At 40.8% G+C, this 20035-nt stretch overlaps 1 long non-coding RNA gene across 1 annotated transcript in view; it reads left to right on the top strand.

Moving 5' to 3' along the window:
• LOC308089661 overlaps window positions 1-10012 on the top strand; it is a 33891-nt gene extending 23879 nt beyond the window's left edge. The window contains exon 3 of the long non-coding RNA XR_013933528.1: window positions 9907-10012. This is a non-coding gene — a long non-coding RNA (uncharacterized lncRNA). The remainder of the gene's footprint in view (window positions 1-9906) is intronic.
• Window positions 10013-20035: the final 10023 nt, after the last annotated feature.

Raw genomic sequence — 20035 nt, 5'->3', positions numbered from 1 at the left:
AACGGAAATGTAATTTTGATTTATATATTTTAGTGTTTAATGCCGAAAAAGACAATTAAATCGTGAATCGCAATTCTTTCTACGACAATTAATCGTCGATACAGAATTTCATTAAATTGACAACCGTACTGCCCGCCTCAACGTCCTGTGTTCTACTTCTCTATATTACTGAGATATGACTATATAGGCCTTGATCTTTATAGTGAGCTTGACCTTTGTCCTTTTCAAAGCAAAAGTTAAGTACCTCTTCAGGGCAGCCTACCAATCATTCCCTCCAAGTTTCATGAAAAAAATCTAGATTTTCTTTTCTTTTTTACTTTGACCTTGATTGTAAATTGTGACCTTTCCCTTTGATCTTTTTGACCCAAAACTTAATAATCTCTTTGGTGCAGACTTCTGATCATTCCCACCAAGTTTCATAGAAATCTGCCAATCCGTTATTTTGTCTACAGACATCACTGATGTCTGTGAACAATGCTCTGCTGTGTATTGCATGGTGGCAAGGTTTTCATGATCGCATGAGCTTAGAGAGCAGAACAAAACCGATACATGACACAGAATCCAGCCCACAGCATTGTAGCTTGAATGAGCAAAATTCTTATTCGTAATTTGACCTACTTTCTCTTCTATGACAGTGAAAAAGAGTTACTATGCTCTCTGTATTTAACGGGAACAGTGAATGTCTATTAAACGTGGTGATTTGACTGGCACAGTGGACACACCAACACATGGCTTTATGGTTCCTTTTGACTCCTGATCTCCTCAAATCCCCATGTGACCCAGAGGTCATGACCCTGGCATCTGGCGGCAGTGGCAGACAGGGAGGCAAGCTGAGTCACAGCCCCATAAGCTGGGGCACAGTAGTAGAAACCGCCCCTTTGCTGCCCGTCATTGACTGATGGTCTTAAAGGGCGAGATGAGTCATACAGTATGACATTGATTGAGTTCTGAATGGCAGACAGTTGAGTTGTCAGGAGACATCATTGATATTATAGGAGGATATTACGATACATTAGTGGCTTATTTCTGTGTATGCATTCTGTCACCTTATCAAATGATTGAATGTTAAAACCTATTAAACATGCTGTGCATACCATGCCATCCAGAATGAATGTCTTCCATAGGTACAGTATATTGTAGTCTGTCATAGCTTCTTCTTGAAAGGTCACATGAGTAAAATACTGTTTTTTAATTCATCATTATTGTTAGAATTATTTAATTAATTAAATTAATTGCAAATGAGAGTGTGAGTGTTATACTCTGTAAGTTGTTTTGGGATCACTGTTCTTATTGAATGTTAAGTGTATGAATGCTAGTGCTTTAAAACCACTTAAGCCCTATTTTATACTTTGTTGTACGACGGTGTCATGTGAAAATGTCAGATTGTTGTTTTTTTCGTTTTGTACATAATATATTATTTTCAAAATGTTTGCTTATAATGAAATGCCCTATAATAGGGAGGGATGTCATGTTACAGTAGTAGTGGAAATCTCAGATTTGGTGGAATAGCTCCAATTAGTTATTGGAGCGATTCCTTTCCTATTGGTTATGACTTACGAATGCTTTACTACAGACAGTCTAGGAGGGTGCATGGAAGGTGGACGGAATGGGGGAGGGGAGGGGAGGGGGGCAGCGGATATGGCGGTTGTCCAGAATCAATTGGCGCTGTTATGAGATGGCTTGGTGCCAGGTAACCATGGAGCTTACCCTCTCTGCCTTGTCTAGCAGAGCAGAGTTCAACATTAAACTGAATGAATGAGAGTGAGAAAAGAGACGAAGAAGGATCAGGGGAAAATGTGTGGTCTGCGCCAGTAGTGGAAGAAGTGCTCAGATTTGTGTTTATTTCAGAAAAGTAGCAATACCATGATATGAAAATACTCTGTTACAAAGTAAAAGGTCTTTATTAAAAAATGTATTTGACTGAAAGTACAAAAGTATTGGCATCAAGCCACACTAGCAGATCTCATCTCTAGAATACTTATCATTACTTACCCTGTGTTTTAATACACACTATACGATAAAATCTGAAGATTGCACTCCTTGCAGTTCCTTGCCTGCTTCCACCTTCGATAACTTGAGTGGACTAGTGGTGGACTGTAAATAAGTTCATTTACTTGAGTACTGTACTCAAGTACATTTTTTGATTATCTGTACTTTACTTGTATTTTTGGATACTTATGACTTTCCGCCACTACATTTCATAGACAAATATTGTACTTTTGATCTACAAGCTCACAACATGGCACATCGCGATGCGTTGTGAGCTTGTAGATCTACAATTTTCTCTATTATTGATATTTCTTGAAAATCTTTGAATTTTTGAATTTCAATACAGTGCATTGCATTAAAAAGAAAACGCACTTTGTAATTGGTACATTTGAATACTTGTACTTACATATTTTTTAAAAGCAATTACTCCAGTACTTTAACTCAAGTAAAACAATTGACAGAGCAACTTTCATTTGTAGTGGGTATAATATTTGACCAGGAGTATATCTATGCTTTGACTCAAGTAGGGTTGACTGCTTTGTCCACCACTGTGCTCCACTAACCAGAGGGCCAGCATTGGTTGTTTTCTTTAACCCATTAAGACCTGAGATAGGATTCTACAAATGTCTTCTAAATCCTAACCGTTTTCTGAAACACTGATGCTGCTATAATATCAGTGTTGCTCAAACTTTTTCATGTCAATGACCCCCAAAATGATATGTATTTGGCCGCGGACCCCCAATATGCCGTTCCAGGGACCCCCAGATGCAACGGTTTGAGTACAAAATGTTCGCTTTAAAAATATATATATTCAAAGATTCGCACAAATTTTCAAGATTTTTCAAATCTACAAGCTCAATTTTTGAATAGCCAAAGTATAAAATGATGGTTAAAGTGGTTTCACAGATGTCGTTCCCGGTCTTAATGGGTTAATGGGTCTCAATGCCGCTGCTTCGTGACTCATTCTTCGGCCTGTCATAGAAGATGTGTTAATAATGCAATATTTGGCTGCGTTCTCGGTGTGATTAGCCCAAGGCAGCGACTCCTGTCCTGCAGATGAATAGAAAAGAAGCCGTTCATAAATTGTTTTCTTTCTTTCAACCTCACCCCTGCTCTGTTATTGTGCTCTTGTCCTTTCAACTTTCTTTCTGGAAAACACTTTAAGAACCCACATGAAACCCATTACTGATAATTTCTTTTTACCTTGTGCTTACCACAGTGCAAATGCTGCTCATATTTAACATTTCAACTAGACAAGAAAAATAGAGCAATCTATTGCTAGGATCCCTAGAACCCTGGATCTTAGAATGAAACAGAATCAAGGCTTGAAAGTAAAAGGTTTTGAGGTGGCAGTTCTTTATTACCAATAAAATCAAATGAAAAGGTTTGTTTTGATCGTCAGTGTGTGGACAAAATCAATAAGTTGTATTGATGCATCTGTTTAGTTTTTTCTTCTCAAAGGGAGCTATTTGATAATTCAATAACCCTTTGTATTGAAAATAAATACGAAATTAAAACATTAAAAACATTTTAGATGTGCTCCTAATTTCTTGTTTCCTTTTTTAGCCCTGTTTATTAATAAATCTGTCAAATTGTTTTATAGTTTATTTCAGTCAGGTGCTGAAATTAAATGTTCATTTAAGGTCTGTTCAGTACCTGCTCTTATAAAATGGCTGTGCTAAGCCTAGCTGAACACTTCTAATGGAGATTATAAGTCAAATTTATATTTTGTCCTACGACCATGCTACTCACTGAAAATACTGTATGCTTCATGTTTTTCAGTTGAAGATCACATATTTTCTGTAAACAGCATAGTATAAAGAAGTATAAATTAGGAATTAAGCTATATGATTTCCTTGATTTATTCTGAATACGGGCAGGCATAAAATGTTATAGTTGGATGTTAGAAAATCAGGAGGTAGTATATTTGATAACTCATCTATTATATTTACTGTATAATCATTCAATAATGTTGAATTATTTTGCTTTACTAATAGTGTCCTCTCCTGTTACATCTGTCATATTCCTTCTATCGGTATCAGTGGTGGAAATAAAGATTACTTTCTCTCCTGAAAAGAATGTTAAGTTAACACAGACCGTCATTTATTGAAAATCTGCAATCGACACGTTCACTGTGCCAAGTATTTCTAATTAGTGGTACTCCATGGGAGGAGGAGTGGTTTAAAATACTAATTATAGTTTTATCCTGTAACAAGCGTGTTCAGCAGTGCACCTCATGGTCTGTGAATAATGTGTAGGTCGCTACTCTTACCACCGCCGCCTCGACTTTGAGAGTTCTGGAGTGCATGTTGGGAGAGACGAGACACTGGGCCAAGATGTCTGTGGTGTGGATTAATGGAGTGCATGGGAGAAAGGGTGCCGCAGTTGTGCGTGAGCAGAATATTTGCAACAGGGAGGGAGAGGAGGCGATAGAGAGTGAAGTGAGGGACAAGCCACGGCAAGAGATTCTCGAGATCAAATGAGGAAAGAAGCTGGGGGGAAAAATGGCAAAAGCCAAACGTCGGGAACATGAGATGCACGTGACAAAAAAACAAACATGTATTGTAACAAATACTAATGCTGTCTAGGATTGCATAGTCGACTGTACGATAGACACACACTTCCAGATAATTTCTCTAACCGCTTAAGCCCTATATACTCTGTCGTACAACAAATAGTGAAAATATACGATCTACGTATCGTGACACATTGAGCTTGTAGATCAGCTATTTAAGCTATTTTTTTTAAATTATTCAAATTGTAACATTTTGTAGAATTGTGACATTTTATTCAAAATAGGGATGCCAGGGTTAAAGTGGTTAAGTTAATTTACAGGGCAGAATACAGAGATAAAAAACTAATGGGTGTTAAGTCGGCATAAACAGATGTTACGCACACTGCAGTAGTACAATCCAATGGCAAGACAAAGCTCAAATCCAGGCCAGGGTGGCCTTTGTGTAGAAAAGCAAAATGAGGTTGCCAAATATTGATGAGGCTATGGAAGAACAAAGATGGTACGCAGCTGTAGTTACCTCATTATGCAGCTATTCATGCAACTTGCGGACAAGTTTTGTGTGATTCTTATACAGGTGTTAACCGTTTAACAGTTCATGTTGGTGGATAACAAAACCCCAAGACACCTATCTGTCTACTTTCAGAAATAGAGTTGATTTCTGAAAGTACGTCGATATTACAAATAAAGTATTACAATCGTTTATTTTAAGTATATAAACCGTTACAAAGTTGTCATAGTGCATCAGGGTGACAGCATTTCCGGCAAGTAAAAATATATACAGTATGTAGTACAGTCACATGACTATCATGATAATCAGTTTGAGGTTTGAAATCTGCTGTCCATGTCTGGTCTCTTGAGCAGTATTTCTTCTAAACATACTTAATACATATAAACATACATACTTATCTTAATGAGGAGATTCCAGTGTTATATACTTTTCAAATCATCAATAGCATGTCTGGCTTAGTAGCTTTACATGTCTGTCCAGAGTTGTGCATTATAGGCCCTCAACAAAATGGTCCAGAGTACATTATGTTTCATCAAGAAACTCATTATACTGTACATATTAATTTCTGGTGACTTCTATGCAAAGGTGAAATGAACGTAATGTACCATAGCAATTAATAGCCTGGTTTACAACAAGTATGATGCATTATTCAAAGAAAAAAAAAGAAGAAACTCAGTATCCCAGCAACTGATCTTGTTATAAACATTCAAGATAGGACGGGCGGGGTTTGAAGTTAATCCTACTTCTATTAAAGAAAAAAGAATAGTCGTAGGGCAAATCTAAAGCACTGAAGTGTCCACTAGAGTATTGGTCTTTCACTCAAGGGCTTTTGAGATGTGAAATGGGCATTTTGGGCACCGCGAGCAAAAAGGGCAGTGGGCATTGACCCTTGAATACTCACGCTGAGTTCTACACCTTGGTGAATGTGTTCACTGTTCACTATTTCATATAGGAAATAGTTTGGCTGCAAGAGCAGGTTTTAATTAAGTCATTTTGTGTCCACTTGTCAAAAACCTCAATCCTGCTAGAGCAGGGAAAGGAGAAAGATGAAGTCGATATAATTGTGTAACTACACAAGTAATTGCTTAATGGGAATATTTTGACTTCATCTTTTAACAGTGGAATGTAAATACATTTGTAGATACTTTTTCATCTTTTTTTATATGCTCAGCATGTTTGCATATGGAAGTCAGGCACTAAGGACAAGGCCCTTCTTTGGAGAACAGTAGTGATACGCTAAATGTGAAAGTATTAGAAGATCAAACTAAATTCAATGATGCTTGTCCATTCTGTCCTGCCTGATGTTGTGTGACCAAGTTGCAATGCACACCATCAGCAAGTTCATACTTATCTTGGCTCATTTCTAGGCATGTAATGATTTATCGTAAATCGATAAAAAATCTATTCAAACTGGTGAAGATTTAAATCGATTTAATAAAATGTGAATCACGATGCAAAGAATTGCCAGAAGAAAATTTGGACAGGTGGAAAACTTGAGTTAAACTTGCAGAGTGACACATTACTTTACCTGGGTTACATCTTCTGATAGTTGTACTTGAATGTTGACATGAAATAATAATCCCATTTAGTGTTTCATTAGCACAAGCGTGAAAAAAATCAAAATACAGCCTGTAGTGACATCGCTGATCAACACACGTTGAAAGGCTACGATAAAGACACCAAGGATTCGACAGTGATGTCACTGTTAACACATTGGGTGCCAGCATTTTTTCATAACAACTTACGTTGGGTGCCAGTATTCTCCCCATTGACTGCGCTTTGCTGTTTAAAGCTCTAGACTCCACGAGGAGCAAATCCATGTAAAAAAAAACATCCATTCATGTTGCGCGATGACCCTGGCTACAGCCTGGAACGATAACATTTCACTCGCGAGTTACAATGGGGGGGGATCGCGCATCGCGCATGACCGGTTTTCCCCACCGGAAACAGATTCGGAGATATAGGTGTTTTAAAGAAGGAAATAGACAGGAAGTGGATGGGAGCCATGTTTTTGTTTTTCCGGTGATCTATCTGGCCTATCCTTCTCAAGATCACAATGGGTACTCCCAGAGCTGCTCTAGCCCCGCCCGTGTGGAGAAAAACGAAAAAAACAAAAAGACATATTTCACGGTCTGGACCGTGTTCGGCACCGGACCGCTACTCTGCGCAAACACGGTTCAGACCGTGTTTGGCACCCGATGTGTTAAGCAACACGGAAGTAGCATGGACGTAAGCCATTATGCTCGAAGCTGGTTATAAAAATACCAAGGATTCGTCAGTGTGAAAAGACATGTGCAAAAGAAAATACAGGATCTTTGTAAGAGAATTGAGAAAAGCAGATAAGAGAAAACGCAGTATTGTAAAAATAAAAAAATACTGGATTTGTGTAAGAGAAATACATTTTAAAAAGATTTTTTGGTCATTTGTCTGGAAAATAATTTTGTGTTTAAAAGATCTTGAAAATCGTATCGTGAACCTAGTATTGTGATTCGAATCGTATCGTGAGTTGAGTGAATCGCTAAATGCCTACTCATTTCTGGCGGCCATCTTCTCTCTTTCTCTTTTCCCCCCAAGATCTGGTGTGAGGGGGTTCATGAGATTGGGTTTAGTGTTCTGCCGTTGTCAGTCAGTCTGTTTGTTCACCCTTCTGCTCTGGAGAAACCATTCTCTGTGTAGGCACTGAGACAAGGCTGTTGGCAATATCCTGAAAGTCAAATCTGTTCATTTAGATTCAAGTGGTGAGCATAGCATAGAGACAGCGGACTCTTGGCATGCTCTGGCAGACTAAGATCCAGCACTCACTATCCTCAATACGTTTTTCTTTTTCACAACAGCAATACTTTGTATACATGGGTTATATGAGCTAAGGAAACCTTTTTCTCATACAGTATGTTCATCAATGAATCATACATAAATGGAATTTACTTGAAGTATATTTATTATTTTACACAGTCCAAGCATTTCTATTAACTTATAAAATTGTATGACAACATGTTGTAGTTTAATAGTTCATTTTGTAGTTAAGCACATTTAGTTAAGCAATCCAGGTGGAACCTTAAGATAGACTATACTTGTGTTGAACTAGCTTTGGTGACAGTGAACACCCTTCATGAAGACACTATTTCATACTATGAAATGAACCAATGAACATACTCCTGTAATTCCCACAAAACCTCTAAGAAGAGTAATTAAGAGATCAGCAGAGCTATTAGGTCAAATAAACTTACAATAGTGAAATCTTTATCCTTCACAGAACATATCTAAGCAGTGTCTGTTCACATTTAAGTTCACATAATCAATTTAACATTTATACCAGCTTTATGGAATACAAAAAGATAACTTTGTTACAAATCCCCAACTGTCACACACTTAAGGTGATGCAAAGATCACATGCAAAAGTGAGGCACAACTAATAGTGAAAATAGTAATGAACATCACATAAAATGCAAATTAAGAATGTTAAAATGGAGTGCTGCATACAAACGTCATTGAATCACCGCTGAATGATGGAGAACTTAATTTATCCCCCATACATATTTACATGGATGTGCATAAAGAGACATTTATAAAATCAACAGGAGGACACATGTATACAGCCAGAGATACATGTAGAGGATCCCTGCAGGGGGGTGGGGTATATGAGAGACAGGCAACAAGGTTGCCTATATCACCATTACCGCTTTACAGTGGCCGTATCCAGTGCTGCCGCCACAATTTCTTATAGGATGACAAAACAGCTGTACTCTAGTGTATTTCTCTGGCCTGGAAAAAGGGTTAATGGGACAAAGGGCGTGAGAGAGGAAAAGGAGAGAGAGAAAGAGAGAGAGAGAGAGAGAGATGATCGTAGAGTCGTCAAACCCTCCCCAAAGCAGGACGGTTAGCACCATTCTCCCTTTCAGCTCATTGCTTCTTTTCTCCGGCCCTCAGCCATATTGGAGGGTTAAAAAAGTGGCTTCTCTCTTTCTCCCTCACTACGTGGCAAAGATTGGATAGGCTTTGGCTGCTGTGTTGTCAAGCAGCTAGCGGAGCGGCTCGCACGTGGGAGATAACATGTTTGCAGAGAAAAGTATGATTTTGAAAGCAACCATTTTTGGTCTACACTTTTTTTCTTGTTCTTTAGTCTGCCGTTAAAGCCGTGGCCATTTTTTGTTGTTGTTTTTTTTTTTTTTTGCCTTTGTATTGCTGCCTGTCTTTCTCCAATCCTTTTCCTGTTAGAACTTTGATTCTGTTTGACGTTCAAGGTTTCCTTTCACCCCCTCTTTCAGGTTATATCTTTTGTTATCCCCCAATTTCATTTTATGCAAGGGAATTTTAAATACAGAGGGACATGTCCAAATTTTTGGCAGCACTAAGGAGAGACAGAGCTACAGCCAAGGACCCTGCTGGGATCCAAAAAAAAAAGAAAAAACAAGCAGAATGAAGCACCAAAAAAAGAGAAATCACCACCCTTTCCTTTGCTTGGTCACAAATTCCACTTTCTCTGTAGCCAGCCCTGTGCTGCAACTCCTCCTTGTCCACATCTTACCGCATTCAACCTTTTGCCATTTCTCTCTTGCCGTACTTTTTCTTTTTTTTTAAGCCATCTTGAGGTGTTGAACTCTGAAAAATGGGGACTGGACAACAGGGTAGGCGAGAGAAAGAGGGGATATCCTCTTTTCTCTTGTATTTGTCATTTAGCGATATCTTTTTAACGTTTTTGTTAACGGAACTGTTTTTTTCTTGTAGTTTTAAGCCTCTTTTGTGTTTAAGGGCATACTTGGGCTGGCACGTGCTTGTGTGACTGTGTGCTTTTGGGTGTGTACGCATGGATATCTTATTTCAGGATTTAGGACTTTCTGTTATGTTCACAGTGTGTTTGTGATGATGGGGATACTTACTGTATCTGTCTGTCTAGGTTTTCACATTTCTGCTGGACGATCGGCCTACACTGCCCCCCCAAGCCTGTCTCCATTTCGATGCCAGAGTATGTCTGACCAGCACAGGTCCAGGGACCCACTGGTATGTTGGCATTTCCTTATTAATATAAAGTTTAAGAAGTACATTCATGCCAAGAATGGGTTCTTGGTCCTGACACTGCACGTGTTGTAAGGTGTTCAGTCACTGCTGTGTCTCTCCATGTCTTCTTCCCTCCTCATGAAATGATGTTGTTTACTGTCTATTGTTGGTGAAATAGTTACAGGGAACAAAATGGCGTTATGTGCAGTAATACAAAATAGTTTATAAGTGATGAATAGTAGCAGTTCACTAAATACACATTTTCCATGTCATATTCAAGTTTTCGGTTGCGATTGCACTTTTTCAGTTTGTTGCAAAATTATCTTTTTGGTCTTTAGTGAACACTGCAATGGTCTTTGGCTTTTTCTCAATTCAAATTCAACAATCTGACCTGGAAGAACAGTTTGGTAATCTTAAAACATTTTATTCATATTACCATATTTCATCATATAATAACAAGCAGTTAGCCTCTGGTTGCAGATGATATAGCACTATGATTTTGGTTTGGTGCCTTATATTCTACATTCAGTTATTCGAATGAGACATTAGTAATCATGGAATATGATTTTCTTTTAAGGATATAAAATAATTAACATATCTATCAACAACGTAATATTAATAAGTACATAATTATATGATAAGTTATCATAATAATGCTACTTGTATGTACAGTATTATAGATAGATAATATTAGACATATTCTTTAACTTCGTTGAACTAGTCACAATTTCCAAATAGTTTTTACTACTGCAAATAAAATAAAGGATGTATCGTGAAGAAGCTTCTTTTTTTTTTTTTTACAATTATTGACCTTAAAACATAGAAATTGATTTGAATGTGTAAACAGTAAACATCACAGGTAAGATATCAACATTTATTGTAGCTATCAATATTTATTGACATTGACAGTGAATAAATCATTGTTCATCGCATTAGTAGTGTAGCACGGTTGTTATTTAGCCCAGTGGTCAAAGTGGGGTCCGGAGACCCCCAGGGGTCCTTGAGGGGGTCCCCAGCTAAAGGAGTTAATATAGCACAATCATTTTAACCACTTCATCCATTTATATGTTGGCATTTCAAAATTAGCAGATGTACAAGCTCGCGGCACGAAACGTGCGTGTACATCTGCTATTTTTGAAATTGTTTTACTTTGGAAAAGTATCAAATGTTTTGAAAATGTTTAATCATTTTTTTAACACAAACCTCCTCCTCTGGGGGTCCTTGCCACAAAAAAAAATCCGATGTGGGTCTGCGGCCAACAACATATCAATTTGGGGGTCCTTGACATGAAAAAGTTTGAGATCCATCGAGGTAGCCTAACGGTGAATGAGAGTGGTTGTTTGTGTGACACTTGTGGCTTGGATCGCTGCAGTGAACACACTGAATGAGGGGATGTGTAGAACATTAACCTGAAGGTTTCTCTGCTTTAGGTCTCATTTGAGAACACAAAGACATTTTAGTTTCAAAGTTTGCCATGTGCCACTTCCTCTCTTATTTGTTCCTGAAGAGACGCCAACTGTCACAAACCCGTAGATCCGAACTTGTGGTGACTGGCTGCACAAGCTCGTATCTATAGGTATGTGTCTACCTGGCCATTACAACACCCGGCACTATAGCAGAACGTGGTTAAACAAGCTCGTATCTATACCGTAGGTATTTTATCGACCTGACCCTTACAGCACGTCACTATAGAAGAATGTTGACCACTTAAAACCCCAGCATCCATATTGTGGGGAAAGACCTTTGCAGAAAATAGCCGATCTACCAGTTTGTAGATTTGGCTATTTTCAGCGAAGATCTTTAACCCGCCATTCAATCTGGGAACGCATCTCTTGTCATTTTAGATTTCTTTTGGTTATTCAAAAATAGCAGATATACAACCTCACAGCGCTGCACCGAGTGCCGCGCCATGAGCTTGTAGATCTGCTATTTTTGAAAAATCGTGAAAATGTGTGCAAATCTTTTGAATTTTTTTAAAGCGAATATTTGTAAAATATTGTGTTCCAGGGACCCTCAGAGGCAAAGATTTGAGTTACAGATGTTCCCTTTAAAAATATATATATTCAAAGATTTGCACACATTTTCACGACTTTTCCAAAAAATAGCAGATCTACAAGCTCATAATATATCTGCTATTTTTGAATAGCCAAAGAAATCTAAAATGACATAGATGCGTTCCTGGATTGAATGGGTTAATGTAAAGCAAATAGAGAGAAGTCACTATTATAGAGCCCTGAGGGACTGGTCAGCCAAGTATAGGTTTTAAGTGCTTATCAAGCTTGTATCTATAGGAATGTGTCTTACCTGGCAACACCAATGCCATAGCAGAACAGGGTCAACAAGTAGTACTTGTACTTGTCTACCTGGTCATTAACCCATTCAATCCGGGACACGTCTGTGTCATTTTAGATTTTAGCTATAACCATTATTTTTATACTTTTGGCGAACCGAAAACATAATTTTGGGCGTCCTTGACAAGAAAAAGTTTGAGCACCACTGATATAGCAACAATAGTTTTTCAGAAAAACAATCACGATTAAATTTTTTTTTGCAGATCTACAAGGCAAGCTCACAGAGGAGCTTGTAGATCTGCTATTTTTGAATAGCCAAATAAATCTAAAATGACAGAGATGCGTTCCCGGATTGAATGGGTTAAAGCACCGGCACAATAGCAGAACATACAGTACCTGGACTCCCCCACTTAACTCTCTCAGTGCCACACAACAAGATATCCGGAGTTTTTTCTGAATGCCCTCAGTGCCAAGAACGAAAAATCCTGAGTTTTTAAAAAATAAATAGAAATAATAATTATTATTTTTATTATAATTTTTTTGGAGAAAAAAAAATCAGAACCCAAGATATCATTATCTGAAGATTTGCAGCTCCATCCACTCCTTGTTTAACTTATAACTGAAAAAGGCTGTATCTCGCTTCCTACTGTAAGTACTTTTTTTTTTACTTTGATTTTTTATTTTTTTTGCTGACACAGTATGAACATATGTTTTTATTTCATTGGCACTGAGAGAGTTAAACTATATATATCACCATATTCTGGTTCCATTCTTGAGCGCAAACATAGGTTACATGGCATTCCCACCCTAAAGTCATGTGTTCCAACTACCACTGCTACTGCTGACATATTCCTACCCTCCCAATCTCTCCAGAAAGTGTTCCACAGGCTGAGGTAGTAGGTTGTATAGTTCAGAGTGACATCACAGGAGATAACTGTACAGCCTCCTAGCTTTCCCTGAGGAAACACCTCACGCTCTGGATCGAGCAACATCATCGCATGCACCGGCTGCCTTGTGAGGCTGTGTCGTCAGGTGGACCGTTGTTGTTGTTGTTTTTAGTTTTCTTTCACTCATGTGTAATGGAAATGGCAGACTTTTAAAAATATTGTTCACTTTTTTTCCCCCAGGATGCAGGAAGAGATACTCTTATAACAAACATCACACAGTATAGGATGAACATTGTAAGATTGTTACTGTATCTCCGGCAAAGGGCAGAGATGATGTTTTTACCCCTGTCCCTGTCTGTTCGTCTGTTTGTCTGTCAGTCTGTCTGGGAACGGCTACATGGTGGCTTCAAATCGGCCACATGGTGGCACTATAACAGGCCGCTTCACGTTTTAGCCTATAACTCTTGAACTGTCTGTCAAAAACAATTTCCCTGGACTCTCTGGCTCATGACACAACTCCCCATATAGGCCCCATCCATTTGTGCCAGACTAGATTTTCTGCCATTCTGCGTTTTCTCACAGTTTTTGCTACTACTCCCACTGATTTTGTCCAAAACCCACACAAATTGGTACACATTGGGCCTCATTCACTAAGCTCGGGTCCGCACATTATTTGTACTTGCTCATACCCGTACATTTCCATGTTTCATTTGAGCAATTGTTCTGTTCAGTAAAAGGGCTTATATACAGTATATAATATCCAAGTTTCATTAGCCTTTGGTCTTGAGGTTAAAATTTGTAAACCTCTTATTCTCATTATAGGCTATTACTTTATTAACGTTCAGTGGATCGATCGCGTGAGGGACTCGCTTGCCAAAAATACACTGATCTACAGGTTGTCAAGACGGTGGGCCGAGACACATTGTAAGCTTGTAGATCAGTTCATTTTGAAGAGTGATGATGTTGATGACGTTGGATGTTTCCAGTTGCCTTTTAAGGTCTTAAATAGGGCGTGGAACATCACAAATGATATCCACGGGAGCGTGCTTGTGACTTACAAACAAAAAGGAGATAAACCTGTGATCCGCACAAATCAAGGCTCTGCACTCCCTTTCATCAATCGCACTTCAGAATTGACATTATGCAATATACACAACCCTGTACTTCCAAATAATGTTGCGAAGTTGCGACTCTCTGGAGTCATGTGATCAAAATGTCATTCCGACAGCCTGGTGGAGATCTGCGCTCAGAGGAGCACACTTTTCTAGTTGTAGATTAAGAACAGTAAAGACATAATAAAGATGTAAGTCACAGAGTGAAAGACAATGAGGTCAAATATATATAGAAGAGTTGAAGCGAGAGAACACCATATAGTGCAACATAGTGGAGCAGAGAGGATTGTGGGCAGTTCTAATGAAAGAGATGCAGCTGAGGGGAAAAACCATTGGGCCGCAGGGGGAGAACTTGGACTTGGCAGCCAGTTATGTACAAAGTTCACTTTCACTTAACCAAAAAGACATATTTCCTCTACACAACTATGTGGTAAGGAAACTGATGCGAACAAAACAGCCAATGACTACTTTCACTACATGAAACCGAGGGGAATCACAGATCCCTGAAATCATGTCCGTCTCAGTAGTGTGAATCACATATTGCCGTTACTGTTTATCGCACTCTCAGGCATATCCAAGCCAGTTTGTTGTGCTTTGCCGTCAACTGCATGACATTTAGCTGGATATTTTGAATCTCTGTCGTGGGTTACATTTAAATCCCTTCCGCATTCTCTAAGCTCTTGACTTTGAGGTGTTGGAATTCCAGTTATGGGTTCATTTCAGAATGCCACCTTACAGTACCGCTCCAAACAAACGACCCATTGTGCATTCCTGTGAAATGTGACTTGTGAGGGGCATCACTGTTAAGCTAGTGTTGTGCAGTGATTGCATTATTTGTGCAGATCTAAGCAGAGGCTTTCCTAGAAATGGGGGCAGCATTTGCTGTACATTGGCTGAAGTGGAACTATAGTTGCTGGAAACAGGATTTCCAGTTGACTTATATAGGAATTCCATAATTCTGACTAAATACCAGTGTCTTTAGTTGTCCCATCCAGTGCTATGTCTAAACCTGTTCCACTCTTGCATGCATGTACTGTATGGCCTATACCTCCCTCTGAAGGACAGATGGCAGTGGTGGCCTCCTGTGATGTGTTGGACCATAGTGTTCTTTGGTGTGGAGCAGGGGAGTGATGTGATGATGAGGAACATTTTCCGCTCTAACACTTTGTTCTCTGTCCCAAGGCCACTGGGTGAGGTGACTGTGGGTGGGAGGGAATTCTATAGGCAAGAACGGAGTGTGTGTGTGTGTGTGTGTGTGTGTGTGTGTGTGTGGGGGGCTTTTGGTATGGGACAGCATGAAGGAAAGGGGTGAAAAGTCAACTGCTGCCTATTAAAATCTGGCGATGTCTGTCTCAAAAGACATAATTATCCCTTTTTGGGTGCTTTCTCAAAGTTCGATCAAAAGTGGTTTGGTTTTGTGTCCATTAGCTGTAAGCTGTGGGTTCTGGAGACTTGAGCGTAGTGTGTTACTGTATACAGCAGGAGGAGTAAAGCCCTCTGCAATATCTCTCTAGCTCTCGTGTGATACTGTATGTGGTGTGAGCTGTGAGATGACAATGCAGCATGGAGTCTCTCCGCTGACTATTTATACACATAGTTTTTCCTGTTTTGATGACGATCTGACGATTTTTCTGTCGTGTGTCGTCGGCCGTAATGTGTGACAGTAATGTGGGGAAAGAGAAACAAAGAGAATGTGTGCAGAATGGTGGGGGTGAAACAACACTGCACTGCCTGAAGTGCATGTGATGCTGATGAGCCAATGCACCATGTGACGTCTGTGACCCAGAGAGACATCAGCTTTGGAAATGCACATACTACTCTGCAAAATCCTGAGCATTCATCTAACTCTCTGGAGCTGTAAGGGTCCATTTTTGCACTCTCGACAGTTGGATGAAAGCTCAGGATTTAGCGGTGTAGGCATAGGAGATGGAAGACATAATGAATGGGACTCTGAAGTGAGGATGCTGTGCTTTGTTGTTGCTTGTGCTTTCTAAAGTAAATAATTTCCTATAGGAAAACCAACGGGAATGGTTTAATAATAGAAGAACACAGGGTGAGTGTGCTACTGTATATAGGCCACTTTGTCTGCTGTCGCTGATCTCAGCCCACTTTGTGTCGTCCGTCGGAGGAACCCTCTCGGGGCAGTTCACTTCTCACCCCATTCGTCTCGCTTTTTCCACCATATCCCCCCCGGCCCTATTCTCGTGACCGTTTTTACGCGGCTTCGCCAGCGACGAAATGCTGCGAAGAGACGTCCCGACCGCCATAGGATTCCCCCCGCTGTCGTCTCCCTCCATCGTTCCCTGCACTCGCTCCACATTTCCTCTGCTCTCTCACTCACTCCTATTCTCTTTCAGCCCTCTCTTGTTCCCACCCTCCTTTTTTTCTTCTCCATGAAACACACGCTGTAATGCCTCATTCTCACAGAGAGTCACAGAGAGAGAGAGAGAGAGAGAGAGCGAGGGGGGGGGGGCGGGGGGCAGAGAGAGACACAGAGGGAGAGCGAGAGAGGGAGAGAGAGGGGGGAGCCGAATGCCGAACTCACTGACTGGAAAAGGATTCAGATTTTTTTCTTCTTTCCTTTAATGAAAAGGCGCATGATGAGAGACAGTGTAAGACAAAATGTGGCTGACTTTCCTTTCCTTCCATGCTTCCTCTCCTAAGCTCTACAAGCTCCTTCGTTTTCTCTCTCTCTCTCTCTCTCTCTCTCTCTCTCTCTCTCTCTCTCTCTCTCTCTCTCTCTCTCTCTCTCTCTCTCTCTGCCACTCTGTGTTCATCTCTGTCGTTCTGTCCTTTCTGTCGCTCTTGCTGGCTTCCAACTCGTTTCAGCTGTGGGAGAGCAAATGAATGGATGATATTATTTATTTGTCTCTCTGTCTAGCGAGGCTACGGCTACGTCGGATGCTGTTCTTTAGCAGGCTGAGCGAGGGGGCAAGGCAGATGGTCCGCTACGGCTCCTCTGCCCTAGAGATTTGCAGCGGTCCAGCAAGCGTTCAGGGAGAGAGGAAGAAAAGGAAGAACAAAAAGAGAGGTGAGACATATTGAAACTGAAGAAAGTACAAGCAGCAAACCCAGAGGCAAAAGAAAGAGCGTGTGTGTGAAAGAGGGAGAGAGACAGACGGAAGGAAACGAGAGACAGAAAAAGGTGGCATACTGTAGATGGGTTCCACTGTCACAGGGGAGAGAGAGAGGAGGGCAGAGAGACTACAGCAACAGGAGTTGACACATTCTTTCCTATTATTCAGTAGCGTGACCGTTCCAGCTCTCCATTGCCTGCTGTTTTCGTAGCTCTCAAACTTTTGTCTGGGAAAAAAAACGGATGATAATGCACCGCTTCCGTCTGTTTTTCTCTAATGTGGAAACTTTAGCATGCAGTGCGCTGAGATCATGGGCACAACAATATCTATACGGTACACGTTATCATATGTGAGGTCTGTAGGATGCTTTGTGTGTCAGCTTTTATTGCTCTCGTCTAGTAGCCTGTCTCTACAAGGGACAGGGCTTGACTGAATATTTTGGCCCTGTGCTTTTATTCCTGCCTTCACCCTGCTGCTTGCATGCTTTCTAACTGGATAGCCATATTAACCATACTTAACTTAACTGATCTTCTCTGGATTGTTTAATTTCTTCATTATTATTTTTTTTGCATCTATAATGTTGGCACATAAAATGTTTGCACCGCTGCCTGGGCTTATGGTACATGCATGTTCTTATCCTCTTCCCATTTTAGACATTCTGTTTTATTTCTCAGAAGTTAATTCTCTCTTTTTTAGCACCAGTTTGTTCCTTTTGTCCCCCCCCCCCCCTTCGTCTCCATGTTCCCTGTTTCACCCATTTCAGTGTATCAACCTCTCACCTGTCCTTCTCTCTTCTCTCCCTCTCTCTCTCCCTCGTCCCCTCTCTCTCTCTCTCTCTCGCTCTCTCTCTCGCTCTCTCTCTCTCCCTCTCTCCCTCGTCCACTCTCTCTCTCTCTCTTTCTCGCTCGCTGCACATGGTGGAGCCGTTGCATGTCTGAGCAGCAGACGGCCAGACAGCAGTCTGCTCGAGCAGCCTCATGTGGCAGCCCGTAGGATTCCTTGCGAACAAAGCCAGAGCGAGTGACGCTGAAATCTATTTCTAATCAATCTAGCTTTCCCCTCTCTCTTTTAACCCCATCACGTCCTGCCGTTTCCTCTCGCCTCATCCTCTCCTGCTCGCTCTCTGTCTCTCTCCATCTGTTAGAATGACAAGCATTAGACATGGAGAGAGGACTGCGGCAGGCAGCCTCAGCCACCATGGATAGCTGGGTGAGTTTTCTCTCTTTCTCATTCTACCTCTTTTCTCATGTCACCCCCCCCCCCCCCCCCATCCCCCCACCTCCTCATCCTCACCATCTCCTTAAAAGTCAGTTCCGTGTGAACCATATAAATGAGTACGGTCTAGCGGTTATATTGGTGTGATTGATGGATGCTGTCTATGCTGGCTGGAACCCTCGACACGGGGGCATCGTGGAGCTCTAGTGGGGGGAATTCGGGCCGTTTTAACAAAGTGGAGGCATTTCCACGAAAGTAGGATCATGATCAAGTGTATTTGGGCCGTCTGCTGCAGTCGGTATTGTGCTGCTGTCTGTGGTATCGTTTGTGTGGTCAGCGAAGGCAGGGGCCGTCCGATATCGATCAATGTCCCATGCTTAGTTTGGCCAAGCCAGACTGGAGGTGTGACAGCGATGCCAGAAGATAATTGAGGCTCTGAACATCATGTAATAGCAAAGTGCTGTGTGCCTGGGTGTGACTTGGCATGCAGTGGCAACCATTCAGTACATAGTAAAATCGATAGTGTCAATTTAACTCCAAAGAGTACAAATGGAACCGAAATGGACCCGTGGTTCCATTTGTACGCTCTTTGTAGTTAGATTAACACTGGGATTTTACTGTGTAGGTGTGTGTAGGTCCAGGTCAATTTGCACATGAATTGTGGGTCTATAGTTGTGTTATAGTAATCCAGTGTGCTGCTTTTTGGAGTGTGTGTATGTATAGCAGTATTTGGCTACTGTCTGGATATATGCATATCAATTTATACACCAAATGTTACGGACACTTGTCCATGGGAGGTAGAGCGGTGTGGGTCTGGACTTGTCCTGTCCAGGCTGGACTCCGTATCTATGTGATAAGAAGACTGAGATGTACAGTGCTGGAGCACAAAGCCAGCGAGGGAGGAAGCTTCCATTGTCTGCTCCATTCACACACAGGCATGGCACTCTAAAACAGCAGCAGATATCCTATCTACTGTACTGTATGTCGCTTATGGGGAAAGCCAAACCGAAAAACAATCTGTACCTCTCTCATTCCCTGAGACCCTAACTTGTGACGTTTTGCTGTGATGTGCACGGGTTGGGTTCTTGGGAGCTGCGAGGGGCACTCACACGTCTCCAAGGAATAACTGTAAAAAGAGTGTGGGGGGGGGAATGGGAAAGTATTTTAAGCTAAAATGGCGGAGAAACAAAAGATGCAAAAATAAATAAATAGGGAAATCATTATTCAAAAAAAAAATTCTATCCGTTAGGCAAGGTAGCGAGGAATGTTGGCTCGATCCACCCATAGTGAGAAAATACAGACGGGGATAGAGAGAAACGAGAAGGGAAGAACATTGAGTTTCTTTCAGAATGAGGAGACCCAGAGGGAGGCATACACGCTGCAAAATCCTCAGCGCTAATTGAACTCCGAGAGTGTAAAATTGCACGCTCGCAGGTCCATTTCTAC

The sequence above is a fragment of the Gymnoscopelus braueri genome (genome assembly GCF_963280865.1).
Source record: "Gymnoscopelus braueri genome assembly, chromosome: 8".
NCBI classification, from domain to species: Eukaryota; Metazoa; Chordata; class Actinopteri; order Myctophiformes; family Myctophidae; genus Gymnoscopelus; species Gymnoscopelus braueri.
This window is presented reverse-complemented; position numbering and strand designations above follow the sequence as displayed.